Raw genomic sequence first — 17,824 nt, forward strand, 5'->3', positions numbered from 1 at the left:
AGAAGAGAGGCGCCAGCTTGAGCCGGAGCAACGTCGCCAGCTTCCCCGTCACTCCCATCCTCCCTCAGGCGGGGGCTGAGTGAGGGGGCGGGGCTGAGTGAGGGGGCGGGGCTGCCTCCGGAACTCCCCGCCCCATCCAGGTCTGCTCGAGCGCGCCTCAAGGGCCCTGCAGGGGCTACCCAGCTGCGACGTTCTCAAAAGGACCCTCAGAAAGACCTTCAGAAGGACCCTCAGAATGACCCCTGGTACCATTCTGCCAGGTGACAGCACTCAGGGTCTCACCCCCACCCCAGAGGCCCCTCAGAGATGTCCCTCGCCCGGCTCTGCAGGCCCTGGGAGGACCGCCCCCCCCGGGTCTCAGGCTGTCCAGTCCACTTTATTCTCAGCAGAGCGCTGGCACCCTGGGGCGGCAGCAGTGAGCAAAGCGACCTCAGGCTTGGGCACGCTTCGCTCAGACCAGGAGCCCTCAACCAGGAGCACACCACAGAGGGCGCCTGCCCACCACCCACCAGGGCAGGGCAGGACCTCAGAGGGCTTCCCGTCCGCAGCGATGCGGGGGCACTTCCTGGTCCCTTCCCAATGCTTTCCTGGTCACCCGTTTGGCACTTGCTCAGTCGCTAGTGTCAGTGACTCCTCTAGCAGGCCTGTCTCTTTGTGAGCTTGCAGGCAGATCTGGGGGACAAGGCAGAGGCAAGTTTTGACAAAAGCCCAAAGCAAGGACTTTCTGGAATGTCACAGCCAAGTGCCAGTGTGGACCCTGGCGGGGGAGGGGAGGGCATGGTGGGGGGTGCAGTGGAGGGGCAGCCCACAGCCGAAGGAGGCTGGGAGGCTCAGCTGCAAGCCTGCTCGCTGCAGCTCTGCTCTGCTCCTTGTTGACTCACCTTCCTGCTCCCACCTGTTCCCCTGCCACAGCCCTCCCACCCGCCTTCCCCCACCCCTGCACTCTCTCCCTCTCTCCAGGCGGTGCTGACAGGGGGATCGCTGTATCTGGGGGTGTAAGAACCTTAGATACCTCGGTCCTTCCTCGCCCCTCCCCAGTATCCCTGCCCTGCCCTCCCGCTTCCCCCTTCAGCCACAGCTGAAGGGAAGGGGGGCAGGGAGAGAAAGATGGGCATCTCCTGTGGGAGGAAGGGAGCAAAGGGCCCCGCCCAGAGCAAGAGGGTGTGGTTTAATGAAGCTGAAAACCTCGCCCTTATCCTGCCTAAAATGCCACCATCAGGCCTGGTTCATGTAGGTGCACCTTCGCTTCCTCCCCACCCGCTTCCGAAACATGTATATTTCCCTGGTGAACTCAATTCGCCTGAAGGAAAATGGAAAAGGCCTTCAACTCTGCCTCGCCTGGTCACACTCTCTCCTGGCATGGGGTCCGAGGCCGTTTTGCCGGCTCTTCCTGGGGACTGCCTTCCCCCGGCATCGACGGGTCCACATATTTCCCGTTTGTAATGACAACGTCGTGTTCGGAAAAGCAGGGAGCTCCGAGGGCCAGCCCCTGCAGAGGGAGTCCCGGGGAACTGCTCCCCCCTCCCAGCCCTTCTTCCCTCCACTGCGCAGAGCCGGCCGCACAGTTTCCGGGGGCCACTGCAGAACGAGAATGTGTGCCCCTCGTCCGAAGGTCGGGGACGCTGCCGTGAAGGCACTGAAAGGGAAGGCTTTGGGTCAACCCCCCACTCACGTGCATACCTCGATGCCCCGTTGGACTTCACCTACAAAACCCAAATTCAAAGAGAAAGCAAAGAATTTCACCACGCCCCCCCAATAAATCCAGCACAAACTTTTTGCCAGACTCTGTCTCAGCGCAAGCCCCAGCGTCTCTTCATAGGACAGTCAGACTTGCATCCGAGGACCCAGAAATGCCCAGCTCCCCACCCCCACAGCTTCTCCAGGGGCTGTCTGCTGAGAGGGCAAGTGCAGTTGAGGAGGGTGGCACCCAGGGACACGGGGGTGGCACCAGGGCACACGGACAAGAGCTCTGGCATTCATTCATGTGCATACGAATATTTATGGAGGAAAGGTCTGGGGGTGAGAGCCAAGGGCCCTGGGTGTGAATTCTGCTGCTACCATTTATGGCATGACTCTGCGCAAGTTGATGTACGTCTCTGAGTCTGATCCTCGTCTGTCTCACATGCTCAGTGTGTGGGCTCAACCGGTTGCCTTGCGATCTGACAAGGCACAGTGCAGGGCCTATGAGTAGACCCAAATCAATGACAGCTGCCTTCTTTATTTATTAAAAGGATTCTGATGGGCTTATCCTATGAGACACAGTTTGAGAACTGACCTCTGAGCTTCCTGGCGGCCAGGCCAAAAAGGGCAACCTGATAGATCTCAGGTATGGGGACTGGGAGGCTAGAGAGGGACCTGTGTGATCTTGGGTAATCTCATCTCTTTTTCCCCTCCTTTAAAGTTTGACGCTGGACCTAGGGTCCTACCCCCGTGCCCTTTAGAAGGTGGCAGGAGGTCTCTGGAGAGAGCGGGGAGATCAGAACTGGCACTTGGCCAAACCGTGAGGGTGCCCAACTCTCCCCTCATCCCCCTGCAATCGCGGGCACCCTCCAGGGCCACCTCCTCACTCCATTCGCTGACCGCCTAAAACTAGGTGTAAAATCTCAACACGTGCCTCAGTGGGGAGCCCCCAGCCAGAGGCCTGGGTCCTGGTCATCGGCCCACCCACACACATTTCAAAGGGTCCTATGTCATTTGCTCATTTCTTCATTCAGTAAAGATTTGTTGAGCACCTACTACAAGCAAGGACGAGAGGGCGTTCAGTGCTAAACAGGGCTCCGGTCCTCGGCCCTTCAGTCCTGGGTGATGTTGTGGGGAAGGAGCCCTCGGCAGGGGGTCCTGGGGCCTCTGGCCTGGGCCCTGCTGCTGACGCCAGGCGGGACCACGGGCGATCCCTGTCACTCCCTGCTCCAGCTTGGGGCCGCCGATAGGGCTCCCTGGTTACAGCCACCACAGCTGTCCACTGCGGCTGCGGGCGCCGTAGCAACAGGGCAGGGCAGCAAGAGCCGGCCCCTGCTGGATGGAAGCTGTCGTCAGCTCTCGGGTGCCCACACTGGTAGGGGGGCCGAAAGGGGACCCTACGAACAGAGGAGAGGCAGGCCCAGGGGCCCAGGGCTGAGACGTCCCACTGGGGGCCGGTTCAGAGCTGCATCAGACCAGGCTCCCGACTCCCACCTGTCACCAGGATCACCCCCTTCTGGGGTGTGTCCCCTTGGAACGAGGGCCTGGAGGCCAACACCTGCCCCTCGTGCATGCGGGGCCTTCCCTGCCAAGCAGGGCACCACTCTGTTCACTGTCCTCCCCGCTCAGCTCCAGAGGCCTGTCTGAGGCCTGTCTGAATTCACCCTCCTTTTTTTTTAGATTTTATTTATTTACTTTTAGAGAGAGAGGAAGGGAAGGAGAAAGAGAGTGAGAGAAAAACATTGATCAGTTGCCTCTCGCATGCCCCCAGTCAGGACCTGGCCCACAACCCCGGGCATGTGCCCTGACTGGGAATAGAACTGGCGACCTTTCAGTTTGCAGGCCGGCACTCAATTCACTGAGCCAGAGCCAGGGCCCTCCCCTCCTTTTGAGCCTCCCTGTTCACCCCTGGTCCAGGAGCCAAGGGTTAGTCCCCAGAGTTGGGAGAGGGCTCAGGGAGTGGCGACAGGATGCAAATGGTGTTGTGCACTGATGTGGGGGCGGGAGAGGAAGGTGGGGGCGGGGGAGACTCAGAGACAGTGACGGAGTCAGAGGCAGAGAAAGGTGGAGAGACAATGGCTGGCACGAAGAAGGAGACTGAACTCACCAAGACAACAGCTGCTTGGAGTTTGAGAGGGAGGGAGGCCTTCGCTCACTAAGTCAGACTGCAGAGCAAGAGGGGTGTTGGGTTTGGGGGACATGTCTCCCCCAAGGCCTGGCCCATCTGTGGGGGTGGGGAAGCAGCCAGACGCTCTGGGGGCCCCAGGAGGGAGAAATCCCAGGCCTGTGTCCAACCAGGCAGAGGGGAAGCGGGAGACCCCTTCCTGTGAGCTGTCTCTGAGTGAGGGGTGTCCCTGGGAGAACCCCGGGGGTGGTGAGCAGAGGCGGGGGCTCCATAGAAGGCCAGGGAGGCCGGGGCAGCCTTGCAGGTGGAGCAGCTGACAAAGCTGACCCTCCTGGGTCCTGGTCTTCTGCCCACCCACACGCATTTCAAAGGGTCCTGGGTCATTTGCTCATTCCTTCATTCGGTAAAGATTTGTTGAGCACCTACTATGAGTAAGGGGAGGAGGGGCCCCTGCACTGCCAGACCAGGCTGAGGCCCCGGCACGGGCTGGACCTCGGGGCCACTGACGCCCCAGCTGGAGACGAACATTCCAGAGGTCAGAGGAGACTCCAGCCTCAGGTGTTGGGGACGAGGGACAGGCCAATCCTGGTTCAGCAGCTGTGGGACCCAAACCTCTTTCCTTACCTGTGAGGTGGGGAGATTGACCTTGGCCCCAGAACCATGTTCAACGCCCTGTGGGCAGAGACAGGCGGCCACTCACTGCCACCAGCCTGGTTCGGTTGGAGGGTCGCCTCGATGATCCTTACAGTGGAGACGCAAAAACACTGCCCACTCCCCCCCCCCAGCACGGGACAGGTTACAGGGCCCCCAACTCCTGATTCTCGTGGACGCTCCGGACGCTCCGCATCAGCCTGAGAGTCCTGTTCGTCGGGGCCCTAACACTCTCATTGCCTTATTCAGAAGCTGCCTCCTGGGCCTTCGGCCCGGCCCCGTTTCAACAGCCCTGTCCCAGGGAGAGCAGAAGTCAGAAGTCTGCCCCCAGGGGCAGAAAGAGGGAAACATCGGTCGGTTGCCTCTCACACGTGATCAGGGATCCAACCCACAACCCAGGTATGCGCCCTAATCGGGGATTGAACCCACAACCTATTGGTCCACAGAACGACACTCCAACCAACTGAGCCGCACCGCCAGGGTCCGCAAGGGCAGGTTCGGAAGCAAGTTGGTGAGATGGAAAGAGCAGGGCCTTTCTGGTCGGTCACGTGACTTCCCGAAGGCTCAGCGTCCTCGTCCTCATCTGTAAAATTAGCTGGTGGAGTCTGGTCTCCTGGGGTCTCCAGAGAACTAACAGGGTGGGGTGAGGCGGCCGGTGGCGGGCTCAGCCTGGGGCGCACGGCAGGTGCTCAGTACACAGGAAGGAGCACTGCTGCCAGAAAAACCAGAGTTTGGGGAGTCTAGGGGCGGGCAGGTCCCGGGGAGTGTGGGATTCCCTGCAGACCTTCAGTGGCGGGTGCGGAAGGCCTTTGGGGGTAGTGGTGCGTGTGCCAGGCTTTGGGGCCCTAGGAGAACGTGGAGGTGGGGTCTCGGGAGACTGACACTTGGGCGCCCAGGGAGGGCGGGGAACGAGGAGGCCGGGGCTGGTCCAGGTCTGAGGATGATGGGCAGCCCCGGGCCTGGATTGGGAACGGGAAGAGCTTTCCTCAGGACCAAGTAGAAGGGCTAATGCAGAGAAGTCATGCAAATATATGCAAAAGACCATGCAAATGAGCCAGCTGGGGCGCTGTGGAGAGAACGCCCAGCCGGTGATTTTGTTCCCAAGGTGTGGTCCAGAACCACCTGGGACAGAATTACCTAGAAAACTCATCCTGATCCCCCGCCACCCCCAGACCTGCTGCTTCCATCCTGGGGCCGCTGGCCAGGAGCCCATGAATTCGAGGAGCTCACCAGGTGATTATTTACTTCCATGCTCACTTATTGAACATGCACACGGTAACACATTATAATTATAACACGTCCTAACATATGCGCATTGTTATATGTAACATAAACATTAAGCAGAAAAGTAAGGTTCCCTCCCTTCTCGTTCTCCACCTCCACGCCCAGGGGCAGCCACCGAAGCCACTCTGCACATTCCCAGGTCCACAGTGTCACGGAGTCTTAGGCTGATGTCTCTGGGCCACTCACAAACCAGACTGTCATTCATTCGTGTCTTGGTTTCACACATACAAAATTCACTAGGAGCCTGATGGATGGTGGGCCCACGCCAGGCACGGAGGAGATCCCGGCCCGGCCCCCAGAACCTCGCGCTAGACGGGGAGCCAGTTTGTAAAAGGCGGCTCTGCAGTCAAGACGCCTGAGTTAAGTGGGATTCCCTCTCCCTGGGCGCCCCCCTCTGCACCTGCAGCGGGAGTAACGGTGGCACCGAGCCCTCCGGGCAGCAACTCCAGGGTGGGCCGAGAGTCTCATATGGGGACGATTCTTCCATCAGTGCTGGTTTCCTTCCAGAGGACAGGGCTTTGCCTAGAGCAGAGGCAACGGGAACAGGGAGATTTTTCTAAGAGACTGGCCGGGTGTGGGGCCGGTGGGTGTGAGGGGAGCACAGGAAGGGGGACTTGCTATTTCTCCCTGCTCTCAGGCAGAGATCTCTCCAGGCTGGAGTTTGGGGTTCCCTGGGACCTGGGAGGGCAGCTGTGACTGCAGCAGAAGGTCCACAACCCGTGGCCTGGTGTTCAGGGGCCCCAATAGTGGTTGGAGATCCCAGCAATATCCCTATGCTCCCTCTGGGTCTCTCTGCATCAGCCGTTATGTGCGAGGCCTGCCTCCTCCAGGCAGCCTTCCTGACTGCTCCAGCCAGAAGGGTCTTTCTGTCCCCAGCCCCACCCTGACCCAGTGTGCTCATTAATTCCCTTGACGTTCATGCAGGATGGGGCTTGTCTCCCCACGGAGGAAGAGGCTGCATGGGCAATGGCTCCAGCACACGGTGCCCGCCAGTCTGAGCGTGGGGGCTGACGCTACGGGAATGAGAGGCTCCAGCCTCAGGCCTAGCCGTGGGAGGGAGGGGGGAGGTCTTCCGCTCCCAGCTGTCGTCATTCTCGCCAACCGCCGCCTTTGTTGTCACGGCTGTGAGCTCTAAACCTGTGCTGACTTTACTTATTTATTTGTTAAATTATATTTTATCGATCATGCTATGACAGTTGTCCCAATTTCCCCCCTTTGCCCTTTCCACCCAGAAAACCCCATTGACTTTAAAAGAATATACTAATAAATTAGCCCCCTTTTTTTCACTTAAACAAGTTTATTTTAGAAGGAAACTTTCTTTCCCTATACCCTAGGTGGAAGCCAGTGTTACTTGCCATACACGGAAGGTGAAGGTAGAAATCCTACAATGAAGTCACACAGGTGTTCCTGTCGCTGCCAGGCTCAGGGCACCGGGTGGGAACCCAGGTCTGAGGCCCGCCCCCTTCAGAGGGAGAGTGGAAGCGGAGGCCGCTCCCTAGTGTTACGTGGAGAACTTCCGACCCACGGACCTTCAAACGGACGCCGACTGCACAGACGAGGGAGGCACTAGCTGGAAACACTCGCTGTGTGAGTGGGGCTGGGCGCTCCGACCCGGACCTCCAGTGGCCTTCTGCTCTCGGGGGATGCATGCAGGGGACGGACGCAGGGAGGCCCAGCGCACCCGCCCAGGACCACGGGCTGGGCTGGATGCTTCAAACATGGCCTCAGTTAGTCCTCCAGACAGGTGTGTGAGTGCCAATTCTCCTCCCCACACCCGGAGAGAAAGGAGGCACCGTGAGGTGCAGGGGCAGCTGCTGGGCGCTGGGAACCCCCCCTCTATCAGGTTCCGAAGCCTGGCAAGTTTCAGGCCAGCACTTAACTCAGCCGTGGCCTTGTCCTCTACAAGGCAGGGAGGTCAAGGGACACCGCCTCCCGGAAGCATGCCTGATTGCCCTATTGTAAGTGAACGCGTTCAGGGAACTCCTAGGAGTCGTAGGCTGGAGTGTTTTGAGCTGTCAGGATTCATCATCTTTCGACCTGCGGCCTCCTACATCCACCTGGGTCCTGGCACCCGAGAGCGTCCCTTCCCCGCGACCTATCCCCAGCAGCCCCGCGGCGACCCGGCTGCAGCGCCCGCAGCGGCCACACGGGGGCAGCAGGTGAACGCCCTCTGCCCGAGTTCTCGCCCCAGGTCGGCATAGGTGGAGGCGGCGGGAGGAAAAGCGTGCGTGAGCCCAGGGACCTGGTCCTGGCTGTGGCCTGGCGTGGACTGCACGCTGGACCCCGGGCAGGGCGTCCCACCCAGGAGCCTCAGTTTCCCCATCTATCAAGTGGACTAGGCCCTCTACAAGAGCCTTTGGACGCCGGCAGCCCCTGAGCGAGCTTCAGTAGCAAATGCAGAAGGGCTTTTTTGCCCAGCGTCCATGCTCACAAAGCCAGTGGTCGGGACTTGGTCTGATGGAAGCCTCTCACACTCAGGTGGACGGAAGGAGCCGGGAGACCGATTGAGGTGAGTCCCCTGAGGTCACACCTGACTCCAGCCCCAGCTCCAGGTCCTGGAAATTCCCGTGCACAGATCTGGGACCTGAACCCCCACAGCGGGCAGAGCCAAGGGCAGAGCGGAGCCGAGCCTCCCGACCAGGGGTCTCTCCCAGGGCCTCCCTCCAGGTTTAAGGACGTAGCAACCCCTGCCCTTTACTTTTATTTGGAAAACTAAGCTGAACTAGAATTTGCGGTCCACACAGCATGCGCTGGAGAAGAGGGAGGCTCTGGGGGTCCCCAGGGTCTGCCGCAGTGGGACCTGGCCCGACCGCCCAGGACCCGCCTCAGGACCAGCCTGACACAGGACCGGCCCCCCCTCCCCGTCAGGAAGGAGGGCAAAGCTGGGGCGGCCCCTCTCCCATGCAGAGCAGAGCAGAGCAGCTGCAAGAGATGAAGATACAGAGGTTCCGGGTAGGTCAGAGGCAGGGCCAGGACTTGAACCTCCATCTCTCCAGGTCCGTCTATACCACTAAGCTGTCACATGTCTCAAGGCAGGAAAGGGGGGCAGGAGGGCTATTCACTGAGCCCCAGCTCTGGCCTGGAGTGCTTGCCTCCTGGGGAGCTCCTGCCACTCCAAGAGGTACCCCCCTTCCAGATGAGGGCTGGGCCATGGCTACCGGAAGGAGCAAGCTGACAGGGATTTGAACCAAGGTCAGCTCGGCTCCCCACCTGGCTCTGAGCCTAGGGTCTTACCAGTCTCCTGGGCTGGGTGCCCGCAGGTTGCCTTCCCTGTGGCCCCAGAAAGCGGCAAGAGGAGCAGGTTTCTAGGGGCCTAAGCAAGTCAGAGGACTGCCCTGTGCCTCGGTCTCCCCAGCCCTACCCGCCCACGGCACATCACACATTTCAGCACCGAAGGGGGCAGGGGGGGGACGGGGGAGAGGGGGGCAGCCTAGGCCAGCCTTCCAGGACACCGGACGAGGGGGGAGAGGGAGATGGGGACAACCAGGGACAACCGCGACCACCCATGCCAGCACCAAGGGACACTGGGGGGAGGGCAGGGGACGAGGGGCTGTGTCATCCTGGTCACAGAGCCTCAGACCTCCCCCACCAGCCCACACTCAGGCCCTCAGCCTCGGCAGAGGGCGGTGGAAGGCGGGCTCCTGGCCTCCGGGGACGGCCCCAGCCCCAGCCCCAGAAGTGTGTCAGCAGGAGGACCAGAGAGTCCTCCCTCTTCGTCATTGTCATGTCATCGTCATCATCGTCATTGTTGTTGTCATCATTATCATCACCCACTTCAAAGAAGTGCAAAGAACGTCCTCTTCCTGGCAGCCGGCCAGTGGGGGCCCCTCTGTGGAAGCAGGGGCTGGGCGGGAAGCCCTGCGGGGGGGGGGGGGAGCAGGGAGGGGCCTGCAACTCGACTGTTTGAAGTCAGGAAGACTTCTCAGAGGAAGTGGCCTGTCCTCTGAGCTTTAAGACACAGGAGGTACATGGCTCCGCCGGAGCCCTGTGGCCCCTGGGGGAGCGACAATCAGAGAGAGAAGGTAGAAGGGGGGCTGCCCCAGCGGGGGTGGGGTGGGGCGAGGGTGGGGAGTCAGTGGGTAGCCCCACGGGGTTTCCACGTGGAAAGAGGGTGGTGGTGACAATTGTACAACACTGTGAAAGTGCTAGTGCCACAAACTGCACACTTACAGGTGGAAAACATTAACTTTTAAGTTAGGTATATTTTACTACAAGTTAGAACATTGTTTTCATTTAAAAAAATAAAGAAATGAGCAGGAATTGGCAGGCAGAGCACAGGAGAGGAAGTCGCCCACAATTGCGCAAGGGGAGGGCCTGCTCCCAAACTGCAGGGGTGCAGAAGTGCAGAAGTGGGGGGCGAACCCAGAGGCAGAGAAGTGCGGCGCTGATGGGGGGGGGCCCCCGGCAGGGCACCTCGGGGCTCCTGGCTCCTTCCTCACAGTCGCCTACCAGCCCACCCCTCCCGCCAGGCCTGAGACCCCGGCCCTCCGGCTCAGAGTCACACTGGACGACACACCCCAGGCTCTCAAGGCCTCTTGGCCACTGTAACTCAGGGAGCCTTTGAGTCAGAGTTTCCCCTCCCCGCGGGCCCCAGCTGCCACTCACACCTCTGCCCTCTGGGAAGAGCCTTAGGTCTGTCCTCTGCTAAAACCCCCTGGGACCCTCACACTCTACAATGTTCGATCCCGAGGTTTGGGTCTGGCCCTGCTGACCCCTCCCATCACCCTCCATGGAGAGTCTGGGAGTCAGAAGCCCTGTGTCCTGCCCTGTCCAGATGTGCTGTGTGACCCCAGGCAAGTGGCCCCCCCTCTCTGGGCTTGGGTGCCATACAGCCTCCTAGGACATGTGGCCTCCCGGGTTGTGGATCCTGTGGTACATGCTCTGTCAGAGGGTAGTAAGCACAGGGCGGGGCCATCGTCGAGGGCGATGACCTGTGGGTGGGGCACAGTCAGGGCGCCGTCCATCGCCCCCACAGCCAGCGGGGGCCCTGGGCGCCCGCACTTGCCCTCTCACACACTCTCAGAGCCACGCTCCAGCCGTGGCCTCTGGAATGCCAGGGCGGGGCCAGAGCGTGTCACCACCACCGGCACCGCCATCAGCCTTGTCATCACCACTGTTCTCTTTGTCACCGCCATCGTCCTCATCACCAGCAACAAGTTCAAAGCATTTCCTTCTCTGCAGGGCACCTCCCGCCCAACACAAGCCTGCTCTGTGCACCCGCGGGCTGGACCAGGAGGCCTTTCCAGACCCCTGGGAAGGGGGCCGGAGGGAAGCTCTTCCCCCTCTTTGTCCTTGACCTCCTCAGGGGTGCAGGGGAGGGAAGGGGCCCCACCTTACCGAGCTCCGGCTGTGCGTCAGGCACAGGCTTTACCTCCATAAGCTTCTTACCCAGGGGGAAACTGAGGCTCAGAGAGGCCCTGGAGCACAAAGTGGGACTCACTCCGAAGTGCTTTATTAAAAAAAAAAAAAGTTATTTATTTATTTTTTAGAGAGGGGAAGGGAGGGAGAAAGAAAGGGAGAGAAACATCAATGTGTGGTTGCCTCTCATGTGGCCCCCACTGGGGACCTGGCCCGCAACCCAGGCCTGTGCCCTGACTGGGAATTGGACAGGCAACCTTTTGATTCATACCCTGTGAATTCATTCATTCATACCCCATATCATTCATTCACTGAGCTACACTAGCCAGGGCTTACTCCGAAGTGTTCGGACCTCTAGGTAAACAGCAAAAAGCAAAGTCTGCCCTGCGACCCAGGTCCCTTTCATGGCCCCAGGCATTCATGCCTCTGCCTGGTGACCCATGGCTGCTGCTGAGGAGCAGCTGCAGTGTTGTTAAGGGCCCGACTCAGGAGACTTCCTGCCAGGTTCAAAGCCAGCTGTGCCTCTTGTTAGCCGTGTGACCTTGAACAAATCACTGACCCCCCAATACCAGCCTTCTCCAGCCACTACGTGGGGTGCTAATAGTACTAGCTCCCAGGCTGGTGTGAGGCTAACCGGGGCAGGACATGCAAAGCCCTAGAACAGAGCTGGGCACACGGCAGGCGCTCAATAAGTGTTGCCTAGCAGAATTACCACTTCCCTGCCAGGCAAATGCTGCCTCCTCCTCCAGTACCTTTCTGACCACCCTCCCTGGTCTAGCTGCCTTCTCCCCTCTGGGTAGCCTTTCTCGTCCCACAAGGTGAGAGCCAGCTACCTCACCGCACCTCCTCACCCCAGACCGTGCCCCTCCTGAAAGCTGGGGGCCCTCCCCGGGTCTGGGGCTGCCCCGGGCTAGCCCTGGCTGGGCCCTCGGGTCTGCCAATGTCTGGGTGAGTGAGTGCGCGCCCATTTCCTCCTCCCACTGCTGCCCGGCCTCCTCGCCTCCCAGGACTTTGTGGAATCTTCCCTGACATTCCGCTGTGCCATCCTGCAGCTCAGGCCCGTGCCCTGTGACCCTAGGTCCTCCCCAGCCCTCATGCCTCTGCCCTTCAAGCACAGGAGGAGCCCCCCCTCCACACACCTACAATCTCTTCATCATCCCGCACACCTCCTGGCCTCAGCCCCGCCCTCTGGCATCCTAGAGTCCTGACACCCCCCACCCCCACTGGGTGTGTGATGCTGGGCAAGACCCTGCCCCTCTCTGAGCCCCTGGACATCAGCTGTAAAAGGAGGAAGAGAGCCCCCCCAGTGGATTCCCCTGAGGATTAACAGACAGTGGGGGGAAGTCTGCCTGTTCAATGCACTGTGGAGACCTGTCTGTTTAGTGGGAGCTGGATGCTGGCCGGGTGGGTGTGGGGTTCCCAGGAGCTCTAGGGTCTGGTCCCACCGTGGGTTCCTTGGAACCGCCCCCTCCCATCTCAGAACTGAGCTGAACATCTCAGCAAAGGGAGGAAGGCTAGTGTCCTCCGGCCTTGGAATCGAAAGGCCCGGGGTCGGTTCAGTGGCATTCACCCTGCCCTGGCCTGAGCCCCTGCTCTGGGCCAGGGCCTGGGCCAGGGCCTGTGCCGGGCCCGGGGCCCGGGTGCGTCTGCAGTCCCTGTCCCCACAGAGCTTGGGGCCCTCGGGGGAGACAATTCTGGAAGCCCTTCGCCACCCCCCAGCGTGAACCGAAAGCTGGCAGGACGGCTATGGAGTAGGAGTGTCCTCGCCGGGTACCCGGGGAGGCAGCCCCAGGGCTGGACTTAGGGGGCGCTGCTGCCCAGAGTAAAGCTGGAGTGGGAGGGGTCGCCCTCCCCCGAGCTCCCTGGGAAGGGCCTGGAAGAACTTCAGAGAGGAGGCGAATGCAGTCTTGAAAGACAATTCAATCAGAAAATCATCCTGCGAATTCCGTCAAAGAACCACTTAACTGACTTTCTTCCCAAATCCAGGCCTAGTGGAAAAGCCAGGAGCGCCGCTGCCTGCTGCGTCTAAAGCGCACTCCCAAGCGACCCAGCGCACGGGCCGTGCGGTCCAGTCCCCGATAAACAAGCCCGGAGCCACGCCGGCCCTGACCGCTCACTCATTCAATCTGCTTCTCCTCCTTTCTCTCCTTCTTCTTTAAAATAAAGTGTAGCTCAGGCAAACAACAGTCCACTCCGGTCAAACGGCCAGCAAGTTCAGGATGAAGAATGGTGGGCACCGGTTAAACGAGAACTCCCTCGCCCCTGCCAGCCAGCTGAGGGTGGCACTGGGGGGTGACCGGGCAGGGGGAGGGCCATGAGCCAGGGATGTGAACCTCGTTGGCTTCCCCCCCAACCCAGCCTTGGGCACTCGGTGTGGGCGTGCCAGCCTCCAGCTCGGGCCTCCGTGTCTGAATCTGAAAAATGGGAAGCTGCTGGGCAGGTCAACTCAGGAGACCGAGGAGGAAGCCTCCTGGGGGGGCCGCGCACCCGCCTTCACCCCGGCCCAGTAGGAGAGGAACTTGCAACTCTGTCATACGGACCCTTAAAGGTTTCATTTCGTGTAATTTTTGGAAGGGACATATTTTCGAACTTTGATTCATTTCGTCTCCCGCCCACCTCAGCCCCAGCCCCAGCCCCAGCCCCAGCCTCCCAAGTCCGGTCCTGGGGGAATCACTCACAACACCAGCCTGTCACCCCACGGCCAGAGAGACGCACAGACAGGAAACAGAAAACAACAGTGCTATTCTTTCTCCTCCCTGCCCGTCAACAAAAATAGCCACAACCTGTAGACTCTTCTCTGAACCTTTTAGAAAAAGATTTTATTTATTTATTTTTAGAGAGAGGGGAATGCAGGGAGAAAGAGAGGGAGAGAAACATCATTGTGTGGTTGCCTCTCACGTGGCCCCCACTGGGGACCCAGCCTGCAACCCCAGGCATGTGCCCTGACTGGGAATCGAACAAGTGACCCTTTGGTTACCAGCCTGAATTCAATCCACTGAGCTATACCAGCCAGGCTATTTATTTACTTTTAGAAAGAGAGGAAAGGAAGAAAGAGAGGGAGAGAAACATCAATGTGTGGTTGCCTCTCCCACGCCCCCAACTGGGGACCTGGCCCGCAGCCGGGGCACGTGCCCTGACCTGGGCTCCAACCTGCGACCCTTTGGTTCGCAGTCCTGAGCTCAGCCCACGGAGCCGCAGCAGCCTGGGCCGAGCCCCGTCCCCCTCCCCACAGCACAGCACTCATGTTCGCAGGCCTTTCCCATTTGCACAGACAGAGCTCCCTCATTCGTGTGACTTCGAGACGGTCCATGGGTGGGGGTTCTATGATCTATTTTATCTGCGCCTTGTTGACGGACATAACTGTTTTACACACACACACACACACACACTCGCATTTCCCAGGCCATTTCCCACCGCACAGCGAACACCTGCACTTGTAACTCCGAGGGCAGAGGGGTGACGTGCCATGGTCGTGTGCACGGACACTGCCACCGCCCTCCTCGGGGGCTGTCCTCACGCACTGTCCCGCGGGGGAAGGTGCCTCCTTCCCCAGAGCCTTGCCATCGGGGTGTCACTGAGATTTTGTGCCTTTCCTCACCTGACAGGTGGGGGTAAAATCTCACTGTGGTTCCGATGTGCATTTTATTTAATTCTGAATGAGGCTGCCTCCTTTGTCTGAGCTCCGAAGGCTTTGTGTTTCCTTTTCTGTGAACAGTCTGCTCATATTCTTAATCATTTTTATATTACATTGTTGGCATTCCTTACTGGTTTCCGGTGTTCTTTGTGGATGACAGAAGGCATGACTTACAAAGGCTTTTACTCAGAGACACTGCACAGAGGACGGATGTAAACATTGTATGCGCGCACTTGGATCTGGAGTTCACCGGAGGCTCCTGTCCCTCCGTGGTCGGGGGATCCCTGCTGTCAGAATGTTCAAGCTGGACCCCAGGACCTGAGCGGGTGGGTGGCCTTTCTGGGGCAGGTCCTCCAGGTCCATCTCCATCCACTTCTCAGGCCTTCGAGGGCAGGGCTGGACGTCGGTGCAGCGTCCAGGCCTCTCACAGGTCACTGACCTCTGGCGGGCAGAACCCCAGTCCAGTGCTCTCCTGATCTGTGACAAAGCCTGTGTATGCTCAGCTTGCGCTGGGCCAGGACACACCCTCTCTCTCCGCCTCCTCCCTCAGGGCCCACGTTTCTGAGTTTGTCTGTGGTGAGGAGCCTTTGGCCACAGCTCAAATCACAGCTCAGGCCTTATTCACAGGGTGGGCGCATTCCTCTCCCTTCACTGCCCCCGGCGGACTCCCACACACACCTCGAGGCCAGCCTGCAGCCACGCTGCCTGTGGCCCCGCCCCCTCTCTCTGCCGCTGCTCCAGGCGCTTCCTCTCTGTCTGGATTTACCAGGGCGAGAACTGGGTCCTCCCAGTCTCTGTGCTCCGGGGCCTCTTGATCGGAGTTACCAAATGGCTCATCGAAGGCCCCTTCCCCATTTTGTTTTATTAGATTTTAAAAATTTATTTCTAGAGAAAGGGGAAAGGAGGGAGAAAGAGAGGGAGAGAAACGTCAATTGGCTGCTTCCCTCACTCCCCGAATTGGGGTCTCAGCCCACAACCCAGGCACATGCCCCAACAGGGAATGGAACTGGCAACCTCACGGTCAGCAGGCTGGCACTCAACCCACTGAGCACTTCAGCCAAGGCTCGTGGGTTTTCATTTTTTCTTTTAATTGATTTTAGAGAGAGAGGAAAGGAGAGAGAGAAAGAAACATCAATTTGTTGTTCCACTTCTCGATGCTCTCATTGGTTGATTCTTGTATGTGCCCTGACCAGGAATCGAACCCACAACCTTGGTGTATCAAGGCAATGCTCTAAGCAACTGAGCTACCCAGCCAGGACCCCTTCACTATTTCGGGCCTTGGTTTCGTTGTTTGAAAAGGAAGCTCAAACTATAAAGCCAACCACAAAGGGTGTTGAGAAGATTAAATGAGTCACTTCATACAAAGCACTTCGCATAGTGCCAGACACACAACAAGGGCCTACTCTGCGGCAGCTGTTCATTAGTACTAACCCCCGTGACCTTGGGCAAATCCCCTCTCTCCCAGCCCCAGTTCCTTCCCTGTAAACTGAAGGGTGAGCAGACTAGGTCCACAGTCATCCATCGGTGCTGAACCACCGGGCGGAAGACTGATGGGAGCCTCGGACGAGAAGAATGAGGTGCACACGGAGAGCCCGGTGACCTTAACGCCACTCACGGTGCAGCCACCCAGCTCCAGAGGCTGCTGCCCTGATGCACCGGAAGAACATGCCGTCCTCAACGAGATGCTCTTCATAAAATAACCGAATCCAGATCAAGCCTCCCGCTTCCCGAGTCCACCCGAGGTGCCAGGTCACAGGAACTATGGGGGACGGGGGCATGCGTTAAGAGACACAACGGACATGTAGTCCGCCAGCTCGAGAACGCGGGGGACTCCGGCAGGACCAGCGGCTGTAAAGAGGAATGAAGCGCCCATGCTGCCACTTGGCTGTGCCTTGGAGGCACTTGCCTGAGTGAATCCAGACACCACAGCTCAAGTATGTCATGATCCCACCTACGTGAAACAGCTGGAACAGGCACAAGACGAAGCAGACCAGGGGTGCCCAGGGGCCCGGGGAGGGCGGAGATGGGGAGTGACTGTGATAGGGATGGGGTTTCTTTGGGGGTGATACAGATGTTGGGGAATCAGAGAGTAGTAATGGCTGGAAATTCTCATGAATCTACAAAAAGCCACCGAGCTGTACACTGGGAAGGGTGTGTGACTTACACCTCAGTGACAGGGAGAGAAATTGAAAAGATGCGTCAACCAGATATGATATGAGGGTCTTGTATGAATGCTGGTTTCAACAAACCAACTATAAAAAGACATGTTGGAGCCAAATTAGGGAAACGTGAGCACGGACTACAACTTAAATGATTTAATGAGAGAAGTGGTGTCTCGTGTGTGTGTGTGTGTGTGTGTGTATGAAGTCGTAGCCATTAGATATAATTACTGAGGTATTTATGGGGGAAGTGATATGGTCTCTGGAATTTCCTCTTTAGAAATGTGTGTGGGCGATGGATACAAGAAGAATGGAAAATAATCCCGGCTGGTGTAGCTCAGTGGATTGAGCACGGGCCTGCGAACCAGACAATCGCAGTTCGATTCCCAGTCAGGGCGCATGCTTGGGTTGCAGGCTGGTTCCCTGCAGGCCAGTTCCCGGCAGGGGACGCACAAAAGGCAACCATACATTGATGTTTCTCTCCCTCTTTCCTTCCCTTCCCCTCTAAAGATAAATAAATAAAATCTTTAAAAAAAAGAATGGAAAATATTGATGGTTGAAAATTAGTGATAGATATATGGGTTCGTATACTATATTTTCTCTACTTTTTTGGTATTATTTTAAATTTCCATTATAGAAGATAAAATAATGAAGATATTACCTTTTGTTTTCTTATCTTTTTTGACTCCTTTAGTTTTCTATAATAAACATATATTGCTTTTATTTTATTTTTTTAATGTAGTAAGATTTTGTTTTTTTAGATTTTATTTACCTTTAGAGGGGAAGGGAAGGAGAGAGGGAGAGAAATATTAATGTATGGTTGCCTATCATGTGTCCCCTGCTGGGAACTGGCCTGCAACCTGGGCATGTGCCCCGCCTGAGAATCGAACCATGATCCTCTGGTTCACAGGCCCATGCCCAATCCACTGAGCA

This window comes from Artibeus jamaicensis, unplaced genomic scaffold, assembly GCF_021234435.1.
Source record: "Artibeus jamaicensis isolate MK-2021 breed Jamaican fruit bat unplaced genomic scaffold, CSHL_Jam_final contig_233, whole genome shotgun sequence".
NCBI lineage: Eukaryota > Metazoa > Chordata > Mammalia > Chiroptera > Phyllostomidae > Artibeus > Artibeus jamaicensis.